The following is a 21,829-nucleotide window of genomic DNA, read 5'->3' on the forward strand; positions in this document are numbered from 1 at the left end:
AGCCTTTGGCTGAGTCTGGCCACAGTTCCCATCTCCAAATCCTCTTTGCTGGGAAACTGGCAATTTTTGTGCCGCTTGTTCCCAGCTCTCCCTCCCTTGGCCCTTCCTGCTGCAGTTCCCTTTGCTTGGCCAAACCTTGGCAGTGCAGGAGAGGAAATATTTATCAGTGCCAGAGGAGGACTGACTCTGACCTTTCGTGTCGAGCTGTTTGTTGAAGTACCTGACAAGCCATCCTGCCCTTTTCTACAGTCTAAGATTGGGTCATCAGGGATGAAGCTCCTGTCTGCAGACTACAGCTCATAATGCTATGGCCAGAGACAGCCTGCAGTGCAACAGAAAGCATCAGCAGAGTCTCCTGTAGCCCTAGTGAAGGGCTGTAAGGTGTCAGGGTATGCTTGATGGCAAAGAAACCAAGGCCCAAGACTTGCCATCACAAAAGCATGATGAGGAGGGAGAGCTGTGAGGTTAGTGTGTTAGCAGCAATAAATCAGGGAGCACCAATTCAAAGTTATCAATGTGCCATCCTATGCTTTTAATATAACATCTGGTATCTTTGGTTTAATACTTACACTATGACAACTCTGGGAGTTGCTCCAGACTACCTTTGTAAGCTAACCCCTGCCTTAGAGAAACTCATGCCATAAAGCTAGTCAGGTAATGTCAGAAAAGGGAAGAGAGATGGAAAGTAAATGATTTTTCATTGGGTCAAGAATGAAAAACCCTGCTTGCATTTCTCAGGTTAGGTTACAGAGGGTCTGCCACAAGTACAAGATCTCTGTTCACAAGTTAAACAGACTTCCTTTCTTTTTTTCCACAGTTTTCTCTGCCTGCTGCTGTCCTTAATGCAGGATTAATGGATGCAATGCTTTGTGGTTGGTTTATGTAAATTGCTGGCAGCAAACAACAGTCATAATCCACTTTGTTGCAATGAAATGCAGCTCGTAGTGAAATCTATTATAGTTCAAATATAAATTAATTATAATCCCTTCTGCTGTAGTGAACCTTCATGTATAATTAACATTTACTGCATGGGGAAAGGGAAAGGAAAAATCCCCATCTGAATGTTTCAATGTCAGTAATAATTTCCTCTTCCTTTATGTCTCTCATAGGAAAGAATATTAGTTTACCTGTCCCCCTACACAACACAAGTCACAGCTGCCTTCAGCTGGAGCCAAAAAATGCTGCTGCAGCATGAAGAAAACATGAGCAATTTCAGACCATGCTGTGTTCCGGTCTCCAGGAAACATGGACAGCAGCTCCTTCTATGTCTTCTATATCCAATACAGGACCTAGGAGGAAAAAGTGGTGAGAAAAGTCAGCCTTGTGGGTCTCAGCAGTCAGAGCTCTTGTGTTAGACTAAGGAATGAGTTTCCAGACCTAAGCCCATGTGGCCATGAGGCACAACTGGATACCTATGGTCCAACTTGTCAGCCCAGCAAGTTGCTCTGCACACAACTGCACACTGACAGTCTTGAAACTTCTACTGGAGCTGAGCTTGCTCAACACGGCAAAATCCCCTCCTCACACCCTGTAATAATAGCAATGCAATTTGCAGGCACTTCATTCAGCTGGATCATGCGCTCCAAACAGAACTGCTTGCTGACTGCTTAAGGACTTCTAAAACCAGACTGAAGGAAGGTGAGAACAGCACTTGTGAGAATAGAAATGTTGCTGGTTCAGTGTCTGAGTTTGTTCAGGGCCTGGGTCAGCACGAACATTGGTAAGTGAAAATGTGGAGGTCCTTCCCCCTCACAACAAAGCCTCCTGCTCCCATCTCTAATGAGAGTCAATTGCTGCTGATAAATTTTACATAATAGCTTTTTTTGCTTGTTCTGCAAATTAAGCAGAAAAATAGCCTATTAAAAGGAAAACTGGGGCAATTCTTAAACCGGAGTGTAACCTATTTAGCTGCTTAGGTCAGACACAGGGCGAAATTCAGAGTTTCCTTATTAATTTTCTGCAGGGAGCAGCAGTTTGCACTGCTGAAGCAATGTCGCGCTTCAGAGACCCAGCGAGAGCTGATTTCAGAGCCACATCAAAGCCAGTGGGTACCCGAGGGGCTGGATTAGCTCCTCTGCTGTTGCCTTCAGCACAGCACACCACTCTCTCCTGACCATTCTCCTGCTGGCTGACTGGTCACCACCACAAGAGGTATTTGTTTAAACCAGCCACAAAGGTGGGAAGTGCCAGGCTTGAGTCTTAGACCATCTTTCAGCCAGGACCTGACACAGCAGCTCTTTGCTTTCCAGTGCCTTTCTGACCCAATGCTGTCCTTCAGCACTAATCTCCATAGTGACATAGACTGCATCAGGCTTATTTAACCCTAAAGCTAAAATGCACACCACCCAGCAGAACTAATCTTCTGGGGGACGTGAGCACCACCTCCTGACTTATTTCAGTCTGGGGCATGGGATGGCACCAGCTGTGACAGACTGTCAGGCTTGGCTGTGATTGGGAAGTGAAAGAACACAGACTCAGCCTTGTTACAATATCCCCCAACTCATTCCTACAGACCCCCGTTGTATGTTCACTTCCCATATGTGAAATCTCCACAGTTCACTCTCTCCCTCCATGTTCATCTTCATTCTCTGAATGCTGACCCTGTTCAACTCCCCTAGCTGCATTTAACTCCTTATGTTCATCCCTCTGTCCTACCACCTGCATATAACACATATCCATCCTTCCCCAAGTCCCTTCCTGCTCTGCACAGGCTCTACTTGCTCTCTCACAAAGCAGGGCTCAGAGCTCACTGGAGACCAGGCTGGAGGACCATTAATTCTCTCTGCCAGGACCCATTCCTTCCTTTCTATTATTTTACCTTTGTCACTGCATGTTTTTCTTAAAATTGGCTCTGGACTGCAGACATTTATTTGCAGTAGCACTCAGAGAGCTAAAGCTCCCAGGGAATCAGCAGCAGGAGCAGCAGCAGACTGCTGGTTGAGCTGAGCTGGAGAGGATCTGGCAGTAGGTTAGGCACAGCTAAGAAGCTGCCAGTCACTTTTTGTTGCCCTTTTCACCTGTGTTTATTAAAGGTGACTCCTTTCCTTTGTTGTTTTAATTTTAAACCATCTGCTTACTTCATCCTCTCTCCTCCCATTAAATGAGATAGTAGCAAATTTACAGACAGCTCCAAATGACAAACTTACTTACATTCTCCCAACTGGCTCATTTTCCTTCCTCTGCACAGAGAATCACAAGACAGTCTCAGCTCCTCACATGTTTAAGAGGCCATAAAATGTTAGCATACCCTGGCAATGCTGCAGTCTCCTCCAGCTCAAGATGCTGACCAGTGAACAGTCAACATTACCCATCACGACCTCAACAGCTGACAGCTCCTTACTCTTTCCCCACTGGTTTTGACTGTAATTGGACCTTCTACATCCTGTCTCTCTGCTGGGCTTCATGCAGAGCACTGCCAGACCTAATCATGAACACACACACACACACACACACACACACACACACACACACAGTGTTCCACCATATTCCTGTATTTGCATCCATCCTGCCTGCAGTCTGCTGCCCTCACCATCCCCTGCTCCATCTCATCCATATGAATAGGCAAATGCACAGGGATACAACTGAACTTCACACAGCTGATTTCATCTTCTCCCCTTCCTATTGACCACAGGACTTCCAGCTCACTTACCTGCTTCTGACACAGGACCCTGTGTTTTATCACCCACATGGAATCACTACTTAAACCTGAGGTGCGCTTTGGTTCCTGTTCTCTCTTTGGATATCTGAGTGCTGCTGAAAACAATTCCAAGTGTCTTAGCTGATCTATGGTATCTTCCAGCCAATCTCATGCTCCTGACACATGTGGAGCCCTTGCTTATTCTTCCCCAGCTGAGAAAGAATTACCCAGAGATTTGCTCAACCCACAATGTGTCTCCAACACAGAACTGAGGCAAATAAAAAGGAGGAAGAGGGGGTGGAGGATGGGGATCTAACCTTGATCTGCTTCAAAAGCTACTTGTCCTTCAAGAGCAGCATCCAGAAAGCACAGAAAATAAGTGGTATCTGGACCTGCATATCAACATAACAGAGTCCCCTTCAGCATTAATAACCATACAGCTATTGTCAGCTCCAGCAGCTATCAGGTCTCACAGGGATGAGTGCAGTGGGGACGGATATTGTTTGTACCTTTTGATTCTGGCTGAGTCTGTGGCAGTGCTCTCAAACATCGGAGCCTCTTCACTTTGCACACACACAGGAATTAACTAAATAACCTCTGCTGGCACTAAATAACCACTGCTCCTTGGAGAAAACCTGCTTAATAGACAAGGGGAGGTGATTTTAGTAGAGACTTTCATAATAGGCACATGCAGAGGGATCAACACACGTGACACAGATTTATACATTCTTTCAACTGGAGAAAACAAATAAGAAAAACTGAACCATATTTTCAGCATTTTTCTTTTTTAAACTAACCCTTTTCCATCACCAAGATCTTTTCTTTTACAAATATGCCAAACTTTAATAGAATGGATAGCCTCACCCCCCTTCTCCAGAGCAAATCGATGTTTCATTCAACCTGAAACACATATTTCCTTCTTCATTTTCCCTCCACCCCCGGGAAAGTAACAAATGCTTTTTCCTGCAAAGTGTGCTTTCTGCTTTTCAGCACATTGCTGAATAGAAACACTCATTACTTACACAGCTCCATTTATTACCTTTTTTTCACTAGGGAAAGCAATGGGCAGCAATGCAAACCTGTTGCACAGTTAGGAAAGAGCTGCTCAGCAAGCTCCTTCACCTCTCTCTAATGGCAGCTTTTTGTTCCCTGCCTATACCTCTCCCTCTTACCCACTCGCCACAACACTCTAGTTTTGAAGCTCACCTGTGGCTCACTTGTAGAGCCCTGCAAGCATGGGGTAACGTGCTCCGTGTTCTCAGGGCAAGAGCAAACAAGCTGAGCTCTCATAGGTGAAAATGGGTATCTGTGGTCTGACAAGGTTAGAGCTAAAACCAGAATATCTTTACACTGATATTCCCACCTCTGGCTAAGCAGAGAAAGAAGACTCATGGTCATTCCCTCTTGTCCCATTCCTTAGTTTTTCTACCTAGTGAACTATTCCAACTGATCAATGTCCCTCTGAACCTATGGCAGAGATCTGGCAAGACATTTCTAATGCTCTCCTAGCTCCACTCTACCTACAATCAAGTAATTAAAATCCCTCAATTAATGTTATATTTATGACTACCCCACGTGTTAGCACTAATCGGGAGGAGAAGCAGCATAATTCCTGGCAGGCAGTTCTGCTGATTACAGAGTATGTTACCAGAAGTAGCCTCATATTTGTATCGTATTATCTGCACCAGATCCACAGGCACGAAACATGGACATAAAGTGAGAAGCAAAGCTTTGGAACCATCCACAAGAACGAGATAACTGCTTCACCCTGAGCTGTAATTAAAATGGACTTAGCAACTTCATTTGATTTATTTGTTTGACAGCCATCTTCCATTTTCTTCCTCAATACCATCCACTCCTGTTTCTCAGGGCCATTGCAGGGTCAGTGAGCAAAGCACAGGAATAAAAATCACAGGACTGAACTGCTGCATTTCCCACACACTTAGCATTCTATTGCTGGTCGATAACTGCCTTCAGAGAACATCTCCCTTTAGTCCGCAGTGCCATCTCTATCTCAAACTGGAGCTAAAACTGTTCCTGAGGAGCCCAAAGAGACTGGCCACAGCATTAAACAATGACCTACTTCCATCAGAGAACTGTCATCTCCTTTTCGTTTCCTTCCATTCCCTTTGCCACTTGCAGCCTTCCCAATCTGGCCTTTGTTGCCAGAAAAAGCTGCCACCACATGGACCTACACTTACCTGTGACCGACTTACCTGAAGGCTGAAGGAACAGCAGTAACCTCACACCATGAAGCCAAAGCTTTCAATCTATGCCCTTCTCTCTTCTGAACTTGCTCAAATGAGCATCAGACCTCCTCAGAGGTTTCAGAGAAGCCCTGAAGAACACAGGGCAAGCTTCCTCCCTGCCCTCATGCTGTGAAGAGATGCCTGCAATCCTTATGGATCTCACTGGAAAGAAAGAAGCTGCCCAATATATCTTGGTGTCTTTAGCCAAAACTGTCCCTGTCCTCATTTTCTGAACAGGCATCATATCTGTATGATGAAAGCAAAGTACCTCCCAGTGCTGGGAAAGCATTCCAGTCATTCTGTCTTTCCATTCTGCATTATAAACTCAAATCCTCACTAGCCAACTGGCAGCCACCTTCACAGAGAACAGCAAAGCCTTTTCTTTATTTAAAGGTTGGAAGTGCAGAAACCAGACTGGTGTGTGCAGAAAACACAAGAGCATTTCAATATAGGCTTCCTGACATAATGAGAGAACTGGCAGTAAATAAAAGACAAGATGGGCATCAATAGCTTGCAAAAGAGAAAAGGAACATCAAAGGAAATGTCAGAATAGAGAGGAAAAAGGTATAAAAAAAACCTCAAACCACTTTTTTCCCCTCACAGAAAGTACATTTTCAGGGGGCTGAAAGAAAACTATGGCACAGCTGGTGGTGATTTCAGCACCCTTTGGATCAGGCCCTCTGGTTTTATTCAAGCTTCCTGCTCATAGTGGTGAACTCATACATGTGACACCTTTGGAAAGGAACAAGGGTAAATCCCCACTTTCCTCCCATAGCAAACCCAGGCAGAACAGGCTTAGCTATACCCCCGAGACAGCTCCCACACCTCAGCTCTGGGTTCTCTCCTGCTCCTGGCAACCTGTAGCACGAAGCAGGGTCCCCTCTTTGCAGTTCAGTGGTAATTGCAATTAAATGGAAGGTTTGCGCTGAAAGCAAACATGGTAATGGAGTTAATTTTAGCAAACCACTAATGAGCAATACACCAGCCTCCTTTTTTTACCCTTATGGCCAACCTCCTAATGTGCCTTCTCTTGCTTTATTGAAATCATTAACAACTAACCTGCTGTCCTCCTTTTGGAAAACACATTTCTTCCAGATTCTGCTCCATGGGGATCTGAAAGAGCTTTTCCAATCAACAATTCATTGAATGAAGTCTCCAGAAATCTGCTGTTGTGTTTCCATCCTGAGTTGACCTTGAGCTATTTAAACCTAGATGGATTTCAACTCCATAGTCCCACCAGCCTACAGTTCCTCCTTCCTGCCCTCCACCTGGGATAAGAGAGGCTTTTCAGAACATGTTAGAGGAGGTCTGCTAAATGATGCATTGAAAAGAGCCAGAGGGAAAAACAACTTTATCATCTTGTGGCTTGAGCAGAAGAGGATGGGGCTCCTCAGTGCTTGAAAAGCTAATGAAAAAAAGAAAATCAGGCAGAGAGCAATGCAAAAGGGAGAAGTAATGCTTTTTGATGGATGAATGATGGGCTCAACAGGGAGGAAGGTCCCAGGAGAGGCCTAGGGAACACAGAGAGTAGATGGCAAACTCCATTCTAGTACAACTTCTCTTTGGAAAAGGAAAGGGGTTCAGAGGAACAGCTCTGTCCAGCTCTAAGGGGATATGCTATGGAAGAACATGGGAGCAAGACAATGGAGAAGATGCTGTTGGGAATTCAGATTCAGCAAGTTAAACAGTAGAAGTTCTTGTGACGGTTGAGGCTGTGGTTCCTTCCATGGGCCCTGAACGGGAGTTTTGCATTTCTGATTTGGATTCTGGTGCAGATGTTGGTAGTAGATGTAAGATGAACCAACTGCAATAGAGCTCATGAATGCAGCATATCCTCACCAGTGCTCACGGGCTCCAAGCAGCAGCAGGAACTTTGGTGTCAGGTCTGGGAATGCCAACAGAGCTCCACTTGGTGTAAACACCAGTGAGCAAGTTACACAAACACCACTGCATGCCTCCAAAACCACTGCCTCTGCCAAAACACTGCTACAGGAGCAACTGATCCACAAACCATCAACATCAGAAAGCTTCTCAAGCGCCCCACACAAGGTCACAACACCAGCCAGACTCTATTACTGCAGGCCAAGGAGTCACAGAGAGCAGAAGCCAGAAAAGCTGTTCCATTTGCTTGCTTTGAGGGTCATGATTTGTCCTAAACCTGTGTGATGGATCACAGGATGAGGGGGGAGTTAGAAACAAAGGGGTAAACCAGGACAAGCCTTGCCAGCATCCTCAGCCTCCCTGCTGAGCAGTTATCCCCTCTGCCCTTGGAAACATGCAGCTACATGAGTTTAAAAGTGTTGGGTCAGCATCTCTCAGCAGGACAAGGCTCCCTAGTTCAGACATTCCTTAAGCACTCATTTATTCAGATCTTTGCCCTGCTGGAATAACAACGAGCAGAAGAACAGATTCTGCTCCTGGACTGCCCCGTGTCTGGGGCTATTCTGTAGTTATTCAGAGATTTCAGGAATTAAATGGAAATATTCAAGGAAATCCCAAGATAATGCAGCACCCTACCTCAGTCCTCCTCCAGGAGACACTGATTTCCATTGTTCTGGGTCGGGGTGCTATTGTATTTGATGAGTATTTGTATAATAACACATTAAAAGCCAATAACTTGCAAGAAGTGATGGAAGTACAGTGCTGGGTACAATAAGCAAAGCAATGCCATTATACACCCGCTTCCTTATTCCTTTCCTAAGAGCAGAAGTACTGTAGATCATCCTTAGTGGGGGTGAGAATTAAGGAACCAACACATTTCCTAAGCTCACACAGGCAGAGTAAACCCCTACCATACAACTCAACACCATTATATCTGTTTAGGCTATAAATGCCTATACGGCTGTATCAGGATATTGCACAAAGCTTTGCCCACATACCATACATTTAGCCTGCAGGTAACCGGCACCCTCACTGCAGTGCTCTACTTGCCTTGCTACTGCATACATACCCCCTAACGGAGTCACCCTCCATGCCTCCTTCCTCTCCCTCGTGTTTGGGGGTGCCCAACCTCTCCTAGCACCAAAATACCCACTGGATGCCCAGCAGCGTTTGCCAGGTTGCCACAACACTTTCTGTGTCGCACAGGCGGCATCAGCCTCCTCCGTGCACCCACTTCAGGTGCCATGAGGCAGCCCAGCCATGAAAGCAGCCCCTCCGAGATCAGGCCTTTGGGTGCAAACCAACAAAGCTCACCCTGTCCCATTGCTGCAGGCACTGCTGAAGGAGAAGCACTGAATTAGGGCCTTGAAACGCTTCTGGTCGCTGGCGTGCATACATCAACTGGTGCCATTGATACAGGGGTAACCAATGTACAGGGGGTAATACAGAGAAATTGTACAAGGGGGTTAAAGGAATTCCTTTGCTTAAACAAAAGTATTGTCTGTCCTAAGTACCTGCCATTGCCATCTTGCCAAGGCATTGATTGCTGCTGGAGGGGGAGAAGCAGATGCTAATTCTACTGACAAAAGCAGATGATTGGTCCTGCTGATAAGCCGGGAGAGGCAGACTGGGTGACCAAGCCTTAAGACCATGACAGAAGCACAGGTGTTTGGTCCTACTGAGAAGCGGCAGGAGAAGCAGACTGGGCCCAGACCAGACCCTAAGGCCAGGTCTGAAGGTTAAAAGGTGTAAAGGTTAAGAAGAGGAAGACTCATTTACTTCATCCTCAGACCCCTGCCCATGACCAGAAGGGGCACTGCGCAGGTGCGAAGGACCTTCCGGCTCATTATAATACGAAGCGGGGATAGATAATAAATATGTATAGGCGGATTGAGCAACCTCATGTCTATGTATACCTTAAGAGAATAAATGTAAAGGGAGAACAACCCTGAGGTGTGCATGCTTTGCAGGAGCTATCCCCATGCACCTCAGCGCTGAATAAAAGCAAACCTACTTTACACCTTTAACGAGTTGTGGAGTCTATCCGCGCATCACCATCACACAGCACCCGAGGGAACAAATGGTGCTGTTTCCAGAACTCCATCGCCATGTCTCCTCTAGCACCAAACGGGATTGGGGAAGGCTCATGGTGGGGTCACGGCTCTCCTGCACCCCCAAGCCCACCCCAGGCTCCTCAGGAGCTCTTCCTACCGCACCACCATGCTGCCAGCACAGAGGGACCGAACACCCTCCTCAGGGACAGCATCTTCAGTAGCAGACAGGGCCCGAGGGGAGCCACGCACACAAAACACTGCAAACTCCAGTGGGATTTTTCCACGTTTGGATTCTTCCTCCACCGGCAGCACCTCCCCATTCCCAAGCGGAACGGTTCCCATGGGATGCAGGAGCAGCGCCCTCTTGGAGCCTCCTTCCCTCACAGCCGTCCTGCGCTCCTGCTGTGGTAAGGGCCCAAAATGGCGGCCGGCGAGGGGCTGAGGCGCAGGGCCCAGGAGAGGCCACCGGCGGTGGAAGGAGCCCGTGTACCTCCATGGGGTGAAACCAGAGGTTGGTTTTCTCTCCTTGGGTCTGCTCCCAAACGTGTCCTCCTGGCTTGCACCTCCGGGGAGCACTATGGGAGTGAGGGTGCTGCGGGGATGCCCGTGAAGGTGCTGTGCTAGAGGCAGGGATGGATGGAGCTGTCAGTCACGGGGCTGTTTCTAATCAGCTGGTGAACAAATGGCACCTCATTTGCAAAGCTTTTGCTCTGCTCTCTCATTAGCATAAGTATTGTTTTCCATTATCCATGGTGATTCACATTAAACTAATGGAAATTCATCTGTCATGTGAATGCAGCTGGGTAAAGGGCAACTGCGAATTCACTTAGTGCCTATTTGCCCCTCTCCTGGTTAGCAGCTAAAGGGGCACAGCTTCCTGTTGGTGTGGGGTGAATCCCTGTGGAAGCAGGTTATTACATCCCATGGTATCTTGTAAGTATTGATACATCGGTAATTCTGCATTCCGAGATAACTCGGGCTCCTATCCTTGGCTTATGATAAATGGCATCTTTTATCCTTACCTTGACTTGGTTGTTTTAAGATCCACGTTTTCTCTGCTACCTCGAAGCCCATTGTTATTTAGCTTGGGTAATTAGAAGGGACTATAGTAGTTCTATGAAGGCAAGCAAGTAAACAGGAGCTGAATACTCTTTCACATGGATATCCAGTTACAGGTAGCATTTTTGTGACTGTGCATATCTAGTTCTCTAAACCCCCCTGCACTTTGGGTCGTGCTATTACACAGATTTACACTGTCATTCCCTGTGCTTTATCCGGGACTGTAACCTTCCCTGGCCCTCTCAGTAGTGGTGACCTGCTGGTGGTGAAGAATAGATCCCTTCTTCCTCCAGAAAGGGGAATTTGAGTGCTGTGCTTTGTTGAATGCTGGGTGATGCTCCCAGACAATAACTGCTGCTGAAATGCAGTATCAGGTTATCCTGTGCTGCAGGGAGATGGTGACAACAGTGGAGGTGCCTGATACTTTGCCTCCTGGATGCTCTGAATTGAATGGGGTAGGAGCTGTAAGCATAAACAGAGTCCACAAAGTGCTTTCCTTCACCAAACCACCCAGGCTATAATTCTCCAGGGTGCATACTCTATAAATTCCCTTTCACTGCTGGCATGTTAATGGCATTTGGGGAGATGTCACTTCAAAACTAAAATGAGCAATGACACACCGAGCAGCAGAAGGTAAATGGCTTTTAACTGGATAACGTGTCAGTTAAAGGCTAAATTATTTCCCTGCTGTCACTTCCCTTTACTTTGCTGGCTTGTATTATTGGCTGGTACTGACAGTTGTTGAGAGAAGTGATGCCCTTGGCCCTGGGACATCCTGATTACCTTTGTAGCTATCTGTTTATGGGGGAATAACAGGCAGATGGAGCTGAAATCAACTTCCATTCTTCTCTCTAGGATACATAGAAGTTACTTGTACAGTGGGATATTCACTTCTTATGTGGTCGTGTCCTTCACTAGCAATCAGGTTTTCTCTAGACAGATTTACCAGGAGACAAACGTTTGCTGAGTGTGCTTTTTCTGGTTTCTTCTAGACCAAGAAGAATATAGGTCTGCATAGGTCTGCTGCTCTTCTAGGAGTAGTATTTTGGGGACAAGATTCATCCTGTATCAATATTCCTGTAGGACATCAGAGTGGGAAAGGGACCCTTAACTTCTTGAGACTGGATGTTGGGGCTTATAGATGATGGTAACTGGAATCTGTTGTGCTAGGTGCTGAATTAAGATGTGCTGGGGTAAATACTGCTGCTTCAGAACTTTACTGGGAGGTTGAAGGGAAATTTATGTGTGCAAATCTCAATGACTTGTATGGGTGAGTCATTACGTAAAGGTGAGTGGTAAAAAAGCAGCATTAGGTGCTATAAAACTGATTGAAAGCAGAATGTTAAAGAAATCCTGAAAATTAATATGTTATTTATACCGTGGTCTTGGTATTGACAAAGCTGCACTTTACCAGCAGACTAATTGTTGGTAAGTAGCAGCAGGGTGGAAGAACTGATCTCTGGATTACAAAGCAGCAAAACCAGAACTGCTGGGGGTCTGTTTGAAAGCTGCCCCTGCAGAAATGGCCCTGTGGTTCTGGTCCCATTCTTGATCCCAGAAGATGATTTTCTCACTTCCAGAGGTTTTGAAACCTGCAAATCAAACCGGGCCTTTTCCAGATCATCATCCTTGGTGGTAAAAGTTCTTGCAAGGTGATTCAGGATTTATCAACCCTTGCCAAGCTTTGTGGAGATTTAGGAGATTTCAACAAACTCTGAAGTGGCAGTAAGTTAAAGGTACCAAAATCAGCTAGTGTTTCCTTCAAGTGTTAGTGGATCTTACTTGATGAGAGGCTAGGTGATGATGACTCTGTTCTTCATCCAGTTTAGGACCTGAATCTTTCCTTCTTTCTTTTAAATGCCTTTATGGGAGGTGGGTGAGGAAAAGCCCAGTGAGTGAGTATTGTTGCATAGCAAAGCCACTTAAAATGCTTTGAGTGTGTTTCTTTTGCCCACTGATAACCAAAGATCCCTGAGCATCTGAGTCCAGTTTAGGAACCCAAGGTAAACAGGAGTTTACTTCAGACACTTGGAACGTGTCTTGGACAGAGCCTTGGGACATGGTCTAGTGCGAGGTGCCCCTGTCCACTGCAGGGTGTTGGAACTGGAGGATCTTAAGGTCCTTTCCAACCCAAACTAGTCTGGGATTCTATGATTCTAAGTTCACTAGTGAACACATGGAAAACCAGCTGGTTCCTCAGTGACAGCACCCTGAACATAAGTGACGAATGCAATGTGCTTCCCTTTCTCTTTGAGCTGGAGGAAAGACTCTTGCAAATGCCTTGCATGTGTGCTAAATAAATAAATGTAAAAATGAACCTTGTGGCCAATCACAGTGCAGCTACCCTGCAATTAAACAAATCCACAAACTGGCAACACATTTCCAGCTCATTAAAGGGAGGCAAATGCAGCAACTGCATGAAAATTGAGAAATTAGGCACAATTACCATGTTGGCTGGAGGCAGGAGGGGGAACATTCATTGAGGGAGGTTTGGAGGAGAAGTCTGATGGTTCTTTAATTTGCTGCTGCCTCCCCAGTCCTCCCAGCTCTGTTGTTTGAAATGTTCATGAAGGAGCCATTGATGCTCTGCCTGTCTCTGCACTGCAGCACCCCTGAGGAGTTAATGAAGCAACACCTGGGGACCCTCAGGGTGCTCTCCTGTCACAGCACTGGGCAGGACTCCCAGGTACCAGAGAACAAGCCTGCACTGGTGTTTCCATGGGGTTTGCAGGGTCACAGCTCTCACACGCTGACCCTTTTGCCCTTGCTGTGCTCTGTAGCTGTATCCATTCCCATCATCACTCATTCTGAAGGGCTGATGTACTTAGGATGGCAGTGCAGCCCTTGCCAAAGGCACAGGGTGCCTTACCACTCACATTCATGGCTGGAGTATTTGGTTGACACCAGCGGTGGTGTCTGTTAGTACACAGTTATTTGCTGAACAAATGCTAAGTTGTTATTACGCACAGTAACTGGGGATAAAAACCATCTCAGGCATCACTTGTGGGAGGAGAACTGAGGTTTTCCTGGAGATTCTCTAGACCACTGGACCCAGGAGACTTTCCACAGCAATCCTAGTTAACCATAAGGCTGGTGGTAGCAATGCCCACTGGAAGGTAGGCAGCTGTAGGAAAGAAAGCCATAAGGTTTTTCCAGAGGAACAGTGAGGCAGAAGGGCTGTTCTTTTTGTGCTGGGGGTTTGTTGGTTGATTTGTCTTGGTTTTTACCCACCTGCATAGAGAGAGAGCTGGATCTGTCCCTGAGTTCTAGTCCGTTGTGTGGTTGTATGTGTGTGAAACTCCGAAAACACCAGTGTTCCAGGTCAGTGCAAATGAGAGGCTGCTGTAAATAAGTTCAGCCTGCTCAGAGGAATCACAGAGTCGAGGAATGGAAAAAGTCTGTTACTGTCAATCACCAAACCCACTCTGTCCATGTGTTTAATAGCCCTATTAAATATAGCAAGTGTAAATCTTACAAATTGCCCTGGAAAGGATTCAGCTGCTTCAATAGTGGAGGTATATTTTAGGTGTGTGACTCGGGCTTCAGAACCATAAATAAGAAGTCAGCGTGTCTGGAAGCTGCAGGCAAACACTTCTTAGGTGTTTCTTTGTCATTTTGGCACATGTGAAGTCTATGACTTTCCTTCCTGAAACACAGTCCTTTACCACAGCTTTCTACATGGCTTTGGCAGCAAAAGCCACATTTGCACAACTGCAGCAAGTGAAGTGGGGAGTGAGTGGATACTCCTACAGGCTGGCTCATACCCTGCATACCAACTGATAGAGTTAGTCTGGTGCAGAAGGCAGAGATGTTTTTCCACATGTCCTCAGCTGATTGTTTGGAAAACAGGAAGCGATGCAAATGTAAAAAAGAATCATAAAAAAACCCTTTGGAGCTTGGTTTAAAAATACAGCCTGTGAGGTTCAGTTGACTTCAAGCAGCTTAGTTTGTGTTATCACCCATTCATATGCAACATGCACTATACTTCGGGGTTTTTCCCTTTGGTTGGTTGGTTGTATTTTTCCACTTGCTGAGATGTGCAACTGATGGCTCAGGTATCCGTGAGCTCTGTCATGTTGCTGGGCACTGAGACTCTGAGGAGAAGCTTTATCATTAACATAAAGAATGATGGATGGTGTTGAAGTGGTGAATGGATAAGGAATTAATGGTGTTGTGTCAAGGGACTACTGACAGAGGGCATAGGGGTCTACAGGTAATTTATATGTTCTGCTGTACATGAGACTGTGTTGTCAGTAATTCAGGGGACCGTATGCACAGCAGTGAACAAGTTCAGAGTTGAAGGCACTTCCCATGACATTAATCATCAAACTGTCACTGAGTTCAGTAGTATTTCACTCCTGAAGTGTGCATAGCCTAGATATGAATAACTTAGGTAGGTGAGGAGCATGGTTAAAACTGTGCTCCGGCTGCAATGTAGGTGTCACTTAGGGGGCTATAAAAGCTCTCCGAAATGCGCCTTTTATTACCCCTGCCATATTGCTCTGTAGCTCTTTTCCCTGCAGCACACAGCAATATCACTTGTAGCAGAGGAAAGGTCTATGGCTGAGCAGAAAACCACCCTGGCCTGGTGCCACTGCAGTCTGTATCCCAGCCAACTGCCCCCATGCCTCTCTGCCTTCTATGTAAAACCAGCACGTTGCTTATTCATAAGAGAGCTATCTAGGAAAGGGTAATACAGGTGATACTTAAGAATGTGAATTCTGCTTTTGGCCAGTGCTGGCTTTGTTATATTTCATGTTTTAGTGTGAAAATGTCTCGCTTAGGCAGTGAGAAGTGGGCTGCAGCTGTTCCTCTTTCCATTCCATACCCCTCTTCCCTGAACATGGATCACAAGGATCTTGGGAATAATTCATGCAAATGTCTCCTAGCTTAGCCAAGAGAGGCAATTTCAGCTGGAGCAGAAGAGAATCCATTTCACCCTGGCATTGAATAGAGGGAAGGGTACCTGCTGTTACTCTGATCTTTATTTGTCTTGTGCAAATACTCAGACACTGCAGTGATGTTGTGGCAAGATGAAACCCAAAGATAGAGAGACAGGGTACGAATCTAACCCGAAAGATAGAAAGGGTATGAATTAAACCCAAAAGATAGAGAGGAAAGGTATGAATCAAACCCACAAGTGGAAATTGTGCCTGCAGCCTTCATTTCCTAATGGGGCAAATTAAGAGTCTCAGATAAGCACATTTGGGCAACTTGAAGAATGAGATCAGGTTTTCATCTTTTGTGTCAGATGTTACATGTCTAAATCCTGAGCTCTCACTTCTTGCGGCAAGAGATGTTGCTGAAAGTGTGTCATGTATCTACAGCTGGAATGGGAGCATTTTCTTGCTGTTTCCTGAGCATTCCAGTTCCCTGCTCTTAGGAAGAAAGCAGCATTTGTCTCCTTGCCACCTAATGTTTTTGGTAGTGAATCGAATGTCATGAAATGGATCCAAGTAGGTGTAATTCTCTTGTGGATTCTGTCTTTTACTTATTTGCAGTAATTGCCTGATCAGACCGGCAAGGCCCTGCTTAAGGTAAATTCCTGCTGCACTGGGTGCAGCTTTATGAAGAGTGGGGGAGGAATTGGGAGAACAACAAATTAAAACTAATCTCATCATCTGAAACACTCGAACACAAACTCAATTGATGATGCAGAGCTGCCCCTTCCAACACATGCAAGGTGCTGAGGCAAGCAAAGAATAAACAGAACAGAGCAACCACCCAAGGGTTGTGCTGCAAGAAAACAGCCACCTTCCAGCACCTAGTGGAGCCATTGAGCTGCCCTGGCCTTGCTGTCATCAGTATGCTTAGCACACTTAGGAGAAGGGATTATCTTCAGAATGGGGGTTCTTATGGTGTGCTCTGTAATCCAGAGCTCTCTGCAGTTCTCTCTTTGCCATACCTCAAACAGAGTGGCAAGTTGGCAGAGGATTTGCACTAGAGTTTTGGTAACTCTACAGTGAGTAACCAAGAGCCTGTAGTGCTGGAGAGGTAGATGAGTTTCTCTTTGCTTGTCTGTGGGATTTCTTCATGAAGATCTCAATAACCTGAATTGTCCATGTGGTGTTTATCTGCTGCTTGGTCACGCAAGCCTCTGATCTGGCATCTTGGCATGAAAGAACTAGTTTGAAGTGCTTTAATGGTAAAACTACTGATGGCCATGGCCCTTGTTTTAATTGATCTTGAAGCTTTGCTGTCTTGGGTAACCCAAAAGCAAAGATTCACTGAAGGCTGTGCCTCCTTCCCCTCCCAAACACCACTTCATCCTGTGAGGAAGTGAGGCTTCTCAAATGCTTCCTTGTATGCTCCCTCTTGGTTTGAGCAGAAGTGAGAGGTTCCTTTTGGCAACAGTGGTGAAACACATCCCATGCTGGAATTCAGCAGCCCCTCCAATAACTGTACTTCCCAGTTAATTTCCCTGTGTAAGCAGGACCTGTGGAAACTGTGCTGCTGTTAGCTGGGGCTTTAATTTATTTGGAAGAATGTGTAATTATCAAGCTGTGAGCAAATTGCTGTTCTTTTCACCTGCCTCCTTATAGAACTCATTTGTATTCAGGGGAGCTGCTGATTAATGAACACAGCAACAGAGGACAGGGATGAGCCAATGCAGCCACAGGCTACAAGCTGCAGACAACAGCAGTAATGCTTCAGGAAAAGGTGTATTAGGCCTTTCATTGCAAATCACCAAATGAGGTGGGAAAAGACAAGAACTGGGTCTTAGGAGATGAACTTCTTTCCTGTTTTCTCACTGGGAAAAAGAGGAGCTGGTTGGTGGCCTTCTGTGTTATGTGTAATGATGTTCTGGGCCTTTCCAGGGAACACACGTGTACAGAACGTAAGGCTCATTCTGGATTCCTGCTTTTAGAGGTTTTATGTGGCTGTTGTGCAACTTCCTTTGATCTCATGTTGTATCCCTTCTGCCTTGTCCTCTTCACCCTTGACCGTGTCAGGTGTTGCTCACAGTGTTTGCACAGACCCTTTTCTAGCAGATAGAAGTTCAGCTCTGTGTGCCTATCTGCTGCCATGTGCCCTCCCCAAAGGAGTGGTAGTTGTGATGGTGATTTGATGGGATGTGAAAACCTAACTGTGGCCAGGCTGCCCTCCAAGTGTTCCTTTCAGAGCTCACTAAGCAGCTCTCTGTTCCTAGTGAGTTTAGAGCACTATTGAGCCAGGCCGGACTGCAATTGTTTAATGTGGAGAGGGGAAAAAACAATCATATGTGCATTTTTGCATGGTCCTCCTGCCATATTGGTTGTTTTCTTGGGGTTTCTCAGGGTGGTTGATTTGTTTAGGGGAAGAGCAGATAGTTTTTGGTTATGGGTTTGGGGTTTTTTTAACATCTTTGAGCTAAACACAGAAGCACTGAGAATGCAAAGCTTTGAGTAAGCCTGTGCCACAATTCAGAGCTTTGCAGGATTGGACTGTGAGCCCTTACTTGCTGGAGATTATGTGGCTTCCTGTTTCTGCAGGAGTTAAGAAGTGTATGTTAATAGAATCAGGTTCTAACTTAAGAGCCCTCTAGGCTGAGCAAGCTGTAAGCTGATACCACGAGAAGCAGGATATCAACCCCAGAAAGGGAAGGAATAATTTATTCTGTTGAGTTTGTAGTGAAGGAGAAAAAAGCCAAGCTTAGCATCCAAGCCCAGCAGCTTTAGAACCCTGCTACAACCTGTTTAACAAATTGTTTCTCCTCTATCTTCACCCTGGTTGTTCTTATTATGCCTGTTATCTGATGGTTATTTAATCTATAGTTTGTAATTACTTCCCTTCTGTCTTGCACTCCAACACACATTCATTTTCTCGTTGCACTAACGCACTGACCTACATTATCCAAGCTGTAAAAGTCAATTATGCTGCCTGTGATTTTTCAAGTGGCATTTAGCAAATGGGTTTATGTATCATCCATCCGTTACCTGGTTCCTGGTAGGAGTCAGTTTTTCTCAGGCACCTCTTAAAAACATCTCTGGAAACCCAACTGCTCTTCCAGATCTGGATGCAAATTGCACTGCTACAGTGCTGAGAAGGAATACAGCATGTCCTGCCCACTCATATGGATAATGAACATGCGTTATACTTTGGAAGTGAAGCATTGCATCAGTCGTCTGTTTCTCACTGTGAATTGGGAATATATTGTTCCAGCCCACCGTATCATGTCCTGTACAGGCTTCACGCTATACTTAGTGTGTGGATTTTGCGTCTGACGTTTAATATCAGGCTTTAAGTTAAACCCACGTTTGTGGTATTTGATAGTAAAAGGTATCACTGTTACCAAATGGAGCACAGAACCATCTGTACCCATCAGACAAACAGCTCCCAAGGGGCAGGTGGGTGGGGGTTGATTTGTTTTAAACAAGCCTTGCTCATTAATGAGAAGCTTCATAATAAAGCTTCGATGCATATAGATCTTCACCCTCCCTGCCTTTCCCTGGCTTCCTGTTACCATATTGAGATGTGAGCACATTACAGATGAAGTTTAGAGCCCATGCTAATTTGGTAGTAGAAGAAAAGGAGGTATCAGGGGGAATTTGTTAGATAGAGGTGCAATCACTCTAAGACTCGTGACTTCCTAGGATGAAGGCTTTATTACCTCAAATCACGAGACAGCTTACAGCACTAGCCCTGTAGCATCACTTGTCAAATGACCCACCAGCCATGACACGTGTGTGAGCACACATTCCCCCTGTTGAAATAGGCAGGGAATGTGTATGCTTGTCACATACGCACTCAGACATGCACACCCATGCACCTGTGCATGGTCACTGGACATGGGCAGCTTCTTCTGCTTCTCAACAATAAGCTTCAGGCTGCAGAAACTGTAGTTCTTGGGATGGTGTTCATGAGCGATCCCTTTTTTATAGGGAACATGGAAAACTGGACAGAATTTGTCCTTCTCCCTTCCCCGCCCCCCCCACATCCTTTCTGCATTATCTGTTGTTCATGGTCTATACAAAAAACTTAAAACTGAAGGAGTGGCTCCCTGAAAACAGGAACTTCTGTGCTACTCCAGGTGCTCATAGTGAGGCTTTCCTGCATTAAAAGTGGGAAATGTGTGGCATTTTCCCCTCGGGCATATGGGTGTGGGGCTAGTTGTCAATGTGCCACTGTAATTTCCAGTACCATGTTTAAGCCCAGCCTAAATACCAACTGATTTAGCTTCTCTCTTTCCCCTCCCTTACAGTTCTTTCTGTTAAAAGCAGCTGTTATTCCTTCATTTCAGATAGAGAATTAAGGCCTAAGATCTGTAGGACCAGAAGTGAGCTCTTGCAAGTCTAAGCTCAGGGCTTTAATCACCAGCTCAGATCTGAAGGTTAACATTTGCATGTGATTGTTTTGGAGGGGTGGGGAAGGGTCCTATCTGAAATCCATCTGGTTATGTTTTGCTACTTGCATTTTCCATTATCGAGGTTTCTAGAGCGGTTTGGAAGCATGGTTATTTCAGGAAGTTACAAATGTATATAAGAATAACCAGAAGGCCCCCATGAAATCATGGGTATAGCTGGGGAGTGAAAATAAAAAAGTACATTTTAGTCTCATTTTTGAGCTCGTGTTCTCCTTTGTATCCCTGTCAGTGTATGAATGTGTGCCTGGGGATGGAGAGCTGCAGGCAGCGAGGAAGAAGGTTTAATAGCTGGGCTGTAAATGCGCGAGCATCTTGTCACTGGATTTCCACAGATTGGTTTGGATGACTGTAAATGTCTGAATTCTAATGTGTGCTCATTGGAAGCGTTCAGCAATCAGTGTCCTCGGTGCTGTAGCCCGGCTGGGGAGATAGACCTGTACTGGAGCTAATGCTACAGGAAAAACAGTTCTCTTTCAAGAACCATAACAGCAAATTTGATTCCCACCAGCCTGGTGTTTATAGACTAGTATTCTCTCCTCTACAGGGAGCCAATCTGAGCTTTCACAGGGCTCCTGCTGAAGGAAATCAGACAGCAGATTCATGCAAAGCTTACAGGAGCAAAAGGGCAGGTAAGGACGTAACTGGGTGTGCTGGTGGGAGGTGAGAGAAAGAGCTGGGAGAAGGGCTCAGCAGGAGGAGGAACAAGTTGCTGTCATCCTCACTGCGCTCATGGGAAAGGCTGTGGTCTGCTCAGTCACCTGCACTAAACTCTCTTTGGTGTAGAGTGAGCTTCTTGTCCACTGCCCAGGGAAGGTAAGGCCTCTTTCCGTGGTGATTTTGGCTCTGCTCTACATAGGCACTCTCTGGGCACGCTTGGACTGCACAGCTGGTGTCCTCTGTTGTATGCCTCGTGTTCCTTTCTCCATGCTCATTCATTGGGGTTAGCTGCCAGAGGATGTGCTGAAGGATGGTAGGCAGCCAAGTCATCTCAGCAATGGCAGCCAGGTTGCTTTTGGAGTGTGTTCTGGAAAAGCAGGATGTATGTCCATTACCCCTGCTGTGGATGAAGCACATATTCCCAGCCCTGTGTTGGTGCCCAGTAAGTTGTTAAAGAGAACAAAATCCTTTGATGCTCCATAGCAGGTACAGGGATTTTTCTTACACCAGGACCTGAACATGGCCAGAGGCATGTATTCCATTACAGATCTCTTAGCAAATGCTGCAAGCTGTTTTTTAAGTACTAGTTGAATGGAAGTGTTCAAACCAAACCGGAGGGAAGCATTCCTATCACAGGATATCAGGTACTTTACACTAAGACTCTTTACCTAAGAGGAATTTTTCCAGGGGGGAGATGCCCACTGGCCCCACAGAAGAATTCCTCCAAATCCTCCTGTATAAAAGGAAGGGGAATAAGTAGGTATGTTGTACCAGGAGAAAGACATATGCTTACAGCAGATAAGAGTTGTACTTTACAGCAAATGGCCCCTTGACAGTATGTCTTTGTGAAAATGAAGGCTTTGGCTGCAAATCTTTGTGCTTTTTTTTTTGTTCTGAAATTGTAACCTTGAAGAAATCTAATTAAAAGCCACTTATTGGGTAAAAGACA

Source organism: Melopsittacus undulatus, chromosome 15, assembly GCF_012275295.1.
Source record: "Melopsittacus undulatus isolate bMelUnd1 chromosome 15, bMelUnd1.mat.Z, whole genome shotgun sequence".
Classification (NCBI taxonomy): Eukaryota; Metazoa; Chordata; class Aves; order Psittaciformes; family Psittaculidae; genus Melopsittacus; species Melopsittacus undulatus.